Below are 10000 nucleotides of genomic sequence, written 5' to 3' on the forward strand. Positions count from 1 at the left end.
AGAGAGAGAGAGAGAGAGAGAGAGAGGAACTGACGACTTCATTGCACATAAAAATGATATAGAGCTTACTCTACATTACACGTTCAGAGGGACAAACCCCAAACACCGCCTCCACCCTCAATATGACATTTATCCCCACCTTTTCCCCTCTTCCTATTCCTCTTCCTCCTCCTCCTCGTCCTCCTCCGCCTCCTGCCTCGCTCACCTCCCCTCTCCCCTAGCGCCGTTTGTGCTTCGGAGAAACAGAGTGAATCAGTAGGTTGGTGGCATCGGCCGCGATCGGTGCAGGGCGCGGCGGCCCCCTCCTCCTTTTGTGGCAGTGCCGGGTTGGGGAAGTGGTTCACTCGGGAGCGTAGAAGTGGAAGTGTCAGCGCGCATTGGCGCCGTAGGTCAGTTACCACAAGGGTGCGGGAGAGAGAGAAAAAAAAACGAGATTTCGGGGTCAGTTACACAATTACCTTAGTATTAATTCGTACGGTACAGCACTGAGCAAAGAAACAACTTGGACTTGAGTGAGTTGATCAACTTCGCAAACTTCGAAAACTTTCCGTGGGGCAAGTTGTCTCTGGTGCGCGCCCGGACTTTGCTACAGATACGACCATGAGCAGCGATGACAATGTTCCATTCAAGCTTTGCAAAACAACCAAAAAGCTCTCGAATGGAGGACTGACGGCTGCTAAAACTTTTCTAAAGCCTAAAGCGACTCTGTAACTTTGGCGAAAGTAAGTATGGGGAAGTTTGCACGAGGAGATTTGCATGCTTCGTATTTCAAGACTTAATGAGCTGATCATGGGTGTATTACAGAGTTGGTCCCGTGAAATTGGGCGGCGTGGGTGTCCGGGAAGAGTGATGTGAGGGTGACGTGGTTCCTGTTTACTTCAACAGTATTTTGGGAGAGGGGTGCTGCCCCCAACGGACAATGCTCGCGGCCAACTATTGCAACAGAGGCAAATCTTTTTTTTATTTTTTGGTGTAGCTCAGCGAGCGCTTCTGCGTCGCTCACTGTGATATGACTGGCTTTATCTATACATCGTTTTTCTTCTTTTTTATGTCTCTACTTTTAGATAAGAGTGAGCAGTAGTTGGATGCCCGCCATACATGTAATTAAAAAGTATTACAAAATGACTGCAACATTCATTTACAACTAAATGAGATAAAAAAAGAGCTTCGTGTACATCTTTTAAGAATATTATGAGGCATAAGAAAAAACTGTAGATGTGAATTATCAAAGATGCATAATTCAATTCACGTCAACGTAAGTTGTAAAAAAAATGTACTATTAAATACATCATTAATCGGAGTACGCATCCATTCACCTTTCTACAGACTGTCTTATTACAATTCATTCCCTGAGGCTCAAAGCTGAAGCTGAAACTTTGGGAATACTAGGTATTTGCTTTTAAATATAACATACAAAAACTGCAGAAATGAGAATGCTATTATTTCTAATAATTCATCCCTTACGGAAATAACTTAGTTAAACGTAAAATTCGAATGCTTCGCACGTATGTAATGACAATGTACCTATTCATCATTTCAAAAACATGAAATGACTGATATCCCATTTGTTTCTCAAATTATTTAATAAAAGACTTGATGAACTAGCGAATTTACCAAAATCCGATTCGAAATACCTGAAATGATTATATCTTTCAAAGTCGAGGTAACAAAAATATTTCATTTGACTTTTGCTAACAACAACGAGCACTCTTCTCGTCACCCGACGTGATCACTTTTCATGCGCAGAAACAATAGATTTTCCACACACTTTCTAGAAATTGCACACGCACACAAGTTTATATATATATATATATATATATATATATATATATATATATATATATATATAAGTATATATATATATATATATATATATATATATATATATATATATGTATATATATATATATATAATATGCGTTTTTCCTGATGCACATGTACTTGCAATCTTAGATTCTCGATTCCTTGGGTACGCTTATCACTAAGAAGCCTAAGATGCAAATGAAAAAAATAGAAAGAAATTCCGACGTTCGTAACAGGAATCGAACCAGCATCCGAGGTACCAGAAGGCAGCTGGTCAGGTGGGCAACGTGACGTCGTTCTGATACTTCGGATGCAGGTTCGAATCCTACTACGGACGTTATCATCATTTTTTCATATTCTTTCAAGTAGATTTTAGACTTTTTAAGTGTCCAGTGTATCGAAACTTTGAAGCAATCCAGAAGCAAAGAGGCCACACTATGGTTAATACAATAATGTATAATATATATATATATATATATATATATATATATATATATATAGTATGTATGTATGTATGTATACACACGCACACACACACATTATATATATATATATATATATATATTATATATATATATATATATATATGTCTGTTTCTATTATGTAGCTTTGAAAAAGGGACTAATCGTTCTGAAACGCCAACACCTGAATAAAGTACTTAGAAAGGAATAAAGAATTGTCCTTCCCCTTCGCACCAAATTGAATTGCTATAGATATATATATATATATATATATATATATATATATATATATACACATATATATACATACACACACAGCACATGCATGATAAAAAAAACACTGTGCCTCCCATCTTGAACTTGATAATGAGAGAGCAAGCAAGAAAGACTGATACAAGCAAGAGACTGCACAAGCATAAGGTCCATTTAATGTAGCAACAGCAACAAGACCCTATCAGTGATAATATCAAGTAGCCTACATTCCCCATCATCATCATCATGTGGCAAAAGGTCGAAACCTTCTGTTCGATAAACTTGACAAGAAGGATCATCTGGTATTCGTGAAACGCCATCTACTGACGAGACTCTGCGGCCGCTGATATAAGGCCATGAATCTTGAGCCTCTTGAGTAGAGATCGAACTTTCTTGTCACCGCAGAGGCGAAGGGAATGGGCAACCGGATGGATCCGTTATCTAACACCCAGGGCCGAAGTAAGAGAGAAAAAGGAAAGTGAATGAGTCCTGGGATTGCTCCCAAAGGACGCGAGAAACTTGAATACTGAAGGGCAGAAGAAGGGTTTCATGGTCGGGGAAAACGGAAGCGGGGAGAGAGCACTTGTGGAAGCATTACTCCTATGCGTATGTACCATCATCTGCCTTCTTGAGTGAATCATGTTCATTACACAGATACTTGAACTATCCTTTATCATTCCTCCCAATTTTTATATTATATATATATAGTATATATATATATATATATATATATATATATATATATATATACACATATGTATATTACATATATATTTTAATAACTTTTTCCGAACTTACATATGCTAAATAGTAGAACTTAGTTGATGTAATCTATTTCTCACGGTGGCTTTTCAGTCATCAATTTATTTATTCAGTCTCTGAGCCTTTCTTGTAAAATATTAAGCCCGATACAGGCTAAGTTTCTCGTATCACCACTCTTCATCATTATGGCCTGAAGTCTTGCGTGAGATGGCTACGAATTTGTTTTTAAACAGTTTCAGTAATGTTTAGTGTTTCACAATAGAGGATTGTTAAACCAGCGTTCAACACATCGCTTTATTGCGGGCTTCTGAATAAACTCTCAAGGCACAGTTCCTCAACAAGTTAATTATCTTTTATGTCTCGTCTCGTGATGAATATCTGAGATATAAGGAACATTATTTCTCAGTTATTCATCACGGTATTTATTTGCCGCAAGATAATTCAACTTGCCTTATGTCATCTAATCTAACATCAGCTGTCCTTTCTAATCCTGTCCTTATTTCACTTTGCACTGCAGTAAAAGACGGCTTAAACTTAAAGCCTCATCTCTAACATATATTTCCCGAAACATACCCGAACTATTTCCAAACAGCCAACCATGACTTGATCATAAATACATAAAATGTAAGTGGTGCGTAGCTTTTAGCCTATCTCGTCCTTCCTCATATTACGTTGCATACATTATTAAGCCACCAATGAATCATGATTCTCTCTCTCTCTCTCTCTCTCTCTCTCTCTCTCTCTCTCTCTCTCTCTCTCGCTAACTAGACAAAGACTAAGGAGCGCGGGCATGTTTGTACGTTTGCTTATTTTAGTCCATTCCTTTACACTTTTGGTAGGAAACAAAATCGAAGAAACAATATGGACAGCAACACACACACACACACACACACGCACACAAACACACACACACACACACACACACACACACACATATATATATATATATTATAATATTATATATATGATAATAATGATAGAATGCTGTTATTCTTTTATAAAGCACACCGAATGCAAGCAGCTTCACGCAACCCAGCTATCTTTCATAATCTTTCATATGTTCAATGAGAATTTAAATTGTCTCCCGTTGAAGACTTATCAATCATTCAATTCTACAACGAAGCAAGAAACACAAGTTGAGATGAAACTGGAATTATTTCTAAATTTTTTTACACAGTATAGAATAAATTATTTTATTTCATAAACCTGAGGTCTTATATTTTATGCATAAAATTGGTAACAAAAAGCATTACAACGAAACAAGAAAGAAAACATGTAACGATACTGTAATTATTTAAAATTTTTGTAGATGATATAAAAAAAAAATTTATTTCATAAACCTCAGGTCGTACGTTTTATGCATAACATTTCTATAAAAATATTCAAAGAGAAAACATTTACTTTACAAAACAATAGAGCGCTATAAACGTAAACCGGTAAAGTGATAATTCACAAAAATAATTATGTTTTTCATGAAAAATTGCGATTAATTGATTATTTGATTTGCATCCATCTGTCGCTACAACAACAAAGGCAATGGGCGCCAAAAATAGCATTTACTGCTTCAATATTTTTAGAGAATTTGATCAAGAATTCGCTTCTTAAGTGACATTCGCGCATCCCACAAATAGTAATGCGGCATCACCATAAAACAAGAAAATTACCATAACCTCAAATATCACGAGAAAGCTTCAAGAAGAAGAAGAAGAAGAAGAAGAGAAGAAGAAGAAGAAGAAGAAGAAGAAGAAGAAGAAGAATGGAGTCTCGGATATCTTTCCAACTGAGCGTAAAGATATTCAAGGTTTGAGCCGAAGCATTCCGTAAAGCGGTTTAAGGAACCCGACGGGCTATGCAATGTAAAGGAAGAATATTGATTTCCCCTTGTGAAAGGCAAGAACAAGAAGGGTACAAAAGCCATTACGTAATGTTGCATGTTACTATAGCTGGTTCACTTAAGGTGAACCAACTGTAGTTCCTCTGTACATCTGTATGGGCGTCAGTACCAAAAATGATCGGAGCTGTGTACAATAATTGGGTGATTGTTTTTGTACACAATAAACATTTTCTGTATTTGCAAGAACTGTTGCCAAAGTTAACGCTGGACAGTCATACAATGCCAAAGGAGAGCTTCCCAATAGCTAGGTTCTAGACATCAAGCAAAACGGATTAAAACTGGAATATCTTAACCTTTTAAATAAAAAAGAACATATTTAACACATTTACTACTTCAAATCAACATAAATTAGGACTGGAATTAATACGTAAGGAATAAAAAAAAAAAACTTTCTTAAGTTTCATATTATTGCAAGAGAACCAAGTAACAAATAGGCCTCTCTTTCTAGGACCAGGATTCCATAAAAATCCCATTCCATTTTCTTAGTTACGGATCCTGAGGCCTAAGAGACGCCGTTGCACTGACGCGTCTCATGATTGGAGGTATGGAGGATGATAACAACATCCCAGACAGATTTGCGGAATATCCATCACTGTACTACGCAGGAAGAGGAAAAACTGATGGACTGTTTGACTGAAACATAGACATAAAATGTCGTCACAACTGTAGTATTGATCACTGACGCCTATGCCATATCAAGAGCAGGTCGTCCTCAGTTGGCGTCGTCGAAGAATGCAATACGAAAAAGTGACAATAAACTACTCTTAACAGAATGACGTTACCTTATTATTTAATTAAATGTACTATTAACCTTATATTCAGCTTTCTGTAGAAACACTGATATATATATATATATATATTATATTATATATATATCTATATATATATATATATATATATATAATAGATAATATATATAGAGAGAGAGAGAGAGAGAGAGAGGAAGAGAGAGAGAGATCGAGAGAGAGAGAGAAAGGGAGGATGAGAGCGAGCAATATAAAAATGAGACTGAGCAGCTTTCCGTAAAATATTCTTCAAACAGAAACGAAAAGGCATAAAAGTATACTTAATTACTTAACAGATAAGCGCAAATCAGTAAGTGTGGCAGAGGTGTCGATTTACGAATTTCTTTTTTTCTTTTAGTACTATCATCCTAAATACAATTACATTGTACGTTCTCGATACTGAAACAATCACAGGACAAATACACAGATGGACTTGACAAACGTAAATGGTACCACACGAACGCCGAAGCTCATATCTAAATTACATCGGAAACCGCCTTCATGTTTAGAATACATACAAACATCACCACACACACACCACACACACCACAACACACACAACAACACACACATATATATTATATATATATATATATCATATATATAAATGTATGTGTTTGTATGTGTGTGTCACATACTCGCAGGTGCATTATGTTTCCATTATTCATATTTCATGAGTGAACGAAACCAATATGTAACAAAAATTTCATTTGCTATATGTTCCATGTCTCTTATGAGCTGTACTTGTCTACAGTCAAGAAAAAACCCTAGTAACAAAGATGATAATGGTCACTAAAAGTAAATTTTCAGTTGATATACCTCTTGTGTGCAAGTTTACTCTAAATCTCGGCAACCGTTAGACGGCACGACCGAAAGAATTTTATTGGGGATTGATGGAGACAGAAACACAAGGTTTACATATAATCTCTACTCATTCATCAAGTTCATCTTTGCAATTCAATTGATTCACCATTCGAGATTGGCTAACCTACTCAGAAAACGGTAAAACTTTTGGTTGATTTCAAAGTCGCAAATGCCCATTGCATTCCAGCGCCGTATCATATCATACCGGCTTTATTCATCCCTGAAATGGAGTTTAGATCACAATTCAATTTCTATAACATGTTTCAAAGACTGTTTTCCCTCACTTTTCTAAAAGCATCCTGTTCACTCACAAACCGCTCACCTGTGATAGTTTCTCTACCACTAAGAAAGCCACTTACATGCACCGATGGCTCTCCGACCCGCACTATAAATGTCCCCATGTCAATAAATGCCCTGGAGAGTCCTCATCCTGACTGTTTCTTCCTTCCTTACGCCAATCCTGGCTCCATAAAATCTTAAGTGCCTTTGCCTTGAGAGGAGGCTCTTTGGATTCCTTACAGAATAAAACCCAGTGCTTCTTCCTCATCGTTGAATTTTGTATGTTTTTCTCCCTCTTTTGTATTTTCAGCCACTAAGTATACCGAGATACATATTAGAGTGAACAAATATAAAATTATGTGATGATATATGATAGCAAAAACATAGATTTTGTATGCATCATTGTAACATTTACATCTATCGTATCCATCTATGCGCTCACCAATCTATTATTCATTCTTTGTATCTGTTGTTATAATATTTCTGAATTTCTACTTGCCCTATTCATATGCACGCTCAGCCACTATTCTCAAAATGCGATGCTGTTGCCACATATTAAGGACGTTAACATTGATTATGCAATCACAAAAAACTTCACCCATCAGTAATAGCAAAATAAGTATGCTACTATATCTGATCGATATATCTTACCATACATGATGGGCTTAGTGTTTAAACGGACGTCTTTTTTTATACCGCCAAATAAGGCACAAACAACACACCTAAATATATACATATATCCAAAAGAGGTATATCTGTCCTTACGCACTGCACTGTAACTCATCACGATTTCAAAATGAAATACAGATTTATCTATAATAAAAAAAGGAAAGAAAAAAGGCTGGACCTGATATGCATCTAAACGATCGTCCATGACCCATTTCCTGTCACATAAAAAGCCAAAAAGATTCCGGTAAATAATGCAGCATCCAAAAATGCTGATTCCATAAATCGCGAGAATGTTTTGATGCTATTTAAATCGCAGTTCATACAAAATAAAAGCAGTAATTCATCATGTTAAAAGTCCATTTATCCATTATAGATGTAAAACTAATTGCATCATTTACGCCATAATGTAGTTATCCCGGTGATAAATACTAGGTTGGTATGGAACCTTTCCTAATTTACTCCTCTAATGATGGATTCCATCAATAAAAGCGGAAAAACATCAATACACGAAATTTATATAATGTAATTATATATTATATACACATAATATATATACACATACACACACACACACACACACACACACACACACACACACATATATATAATATATTATATATATAAATATATATAATTATTATATGATATAATATAAATATATATATAGTATCATATGTATTATTTTTTATGCTGTCTGTTTGTACCCTACATCCTGTAATGCATTCAGATAGGAATGCAAGCAACCATCCTCCCGAGCATAGCACATACACGCATATATATTCTCTATTATGATTCATTGAATGGGACATTGATTATAACTAGTTTCAATAAAAACGTACCTTCTAAGAGATCGGAAACCTTAAATTACTTATCACAACAGGAAGAAGAAGAATACTGTATAATGAAAATGTTACTTGTTTTTCATAGGTCAAATCTACCGTCATATACAAATTCTCGTAGATTTGGGTTACCCCTATACATAATAATAATAATAATAATAATAATAATAATAATAATAATAATAATAATAATAACTAATAATAATAATAATAATAATAATAATTAGTTCCTTCTATTAGTAATTATTATTATTATTATTTTTTATTATAATAATAATAATAATTACTAATAGAAGGACTAATAAAAGTAGACGAAGACCCAGAAATATACAGAGACAGGAGAAAGACAGAAAGAACAGAGGACTGGCACAACAAACCAATGCACGGACAATACATGAGACAGACTAAAGAACTAGCCAGCGATGACAATTGGCAATGGCTACAGAGGGGAGAGCTAAAGAAGGAAACTGAAGGAATGATAACAGCGGCACAAGGATCAGGCCCTAAGAACCAGATATGTTCAAAGTACGATAGACGGAAATAACATCTCTCCCATATGTAGGAAGTGCAATACGAAAAATGAAACCATAAACCACATAGCAAGTGAATGCCCGGCACTTGCACAGAACCAGTACAAAAAGAGGCATGATTCAGTGGCAAAAGCCCTCCACTGGAGCCTGTGCAAGAAACATCAGCTACCTTGCAGTAATAAGTGGTACGAGCACCAACCTGAGGGAGTGATAGAAAACGATCAGGCAAAGATCCTCTGGGGACTATGGTATCAGAACGGATAGGGTGATACGTGCAAATAGACCAGACGTGACGTTGATTGACAAAGTCAAGAAGAAAGTATCACTCATTGATGTCGCAATACCATGGGACACCAGAGTTGAAGAGAAAGAGAGGGAAAAAATGGATAAGTATCAAGATCTGAAAATAGAAATAAGAAGGATATGGGATATGCCAGTGGAAATCGTACCCATAATCATAGGAGCACTAGGCACGATCCCAAGATCCCTGAAAAAGAATCTAGAAAAACTAGAGGCTGAAGTAGCTCCAGGTCTCATGCAGAAGAGTGTGATCCTAGAAACGGCACACATAGTAAGAAAAGTGATGGACTCCTAAGGAGGCAGGATGCAACCCGGAACCCCACACTATAAATACCACCCAGTCGAATTGGAGGACTGTGATAGAGCAAAAAAAAAAAAAAAAAAAAAAAAAAAAAAAAAAAATAATAATAATAATAATAATAATAATAATAATAATGGAATACCAAAAGAATAACTTGATGTATGGAAAAAATACGACACTAAATCTTTCACATTCCTTCTGTAAGAGAAATGATAAAAATAAGCGCCATCCATGATCTGTGACGTGACAACATTCACATAA

The 10000-nt window shown here is 35.8% G+C and overlaps 1 protein-coding gene across 1 annotated transcript in view; it reads left to right on the forward strand.

The window, feature by feature from the left end:
• Positions 1-260: 260 nt before the first annotated feature.
• Positions 261-10000, forward strand: part of LOC135208435 (uncharacterized) — a 265384-nt gene continuing 255644 nt past the window's right edge. Inside the window, exon 1 of the mRNA XM_064240606.1 lies at positions 261-389. The gene's annotated coding sequence lies outside the window, so the exon portion shown is untranslated. The remainder of the gene's footprint in view (positions 390-10000) is intronic.

The sequence above is a fragment of the Macrobrachium nipponense genome, chromosome 35 (genome assembly GCF_015104395.2).
Source record: "Macrobrachium nipponense isolate FS-2020 chromosome 35, ASM1510439v2, whole genome shotgun sequence".
Taxonomy (NCBI): domain Eukaryota; kingdom Metazoa; phylum Arthropoda; class Malacostraca; order Decapoda; family Palaemonidae; genus Macrobrachium; species Macrobrachium nipponense.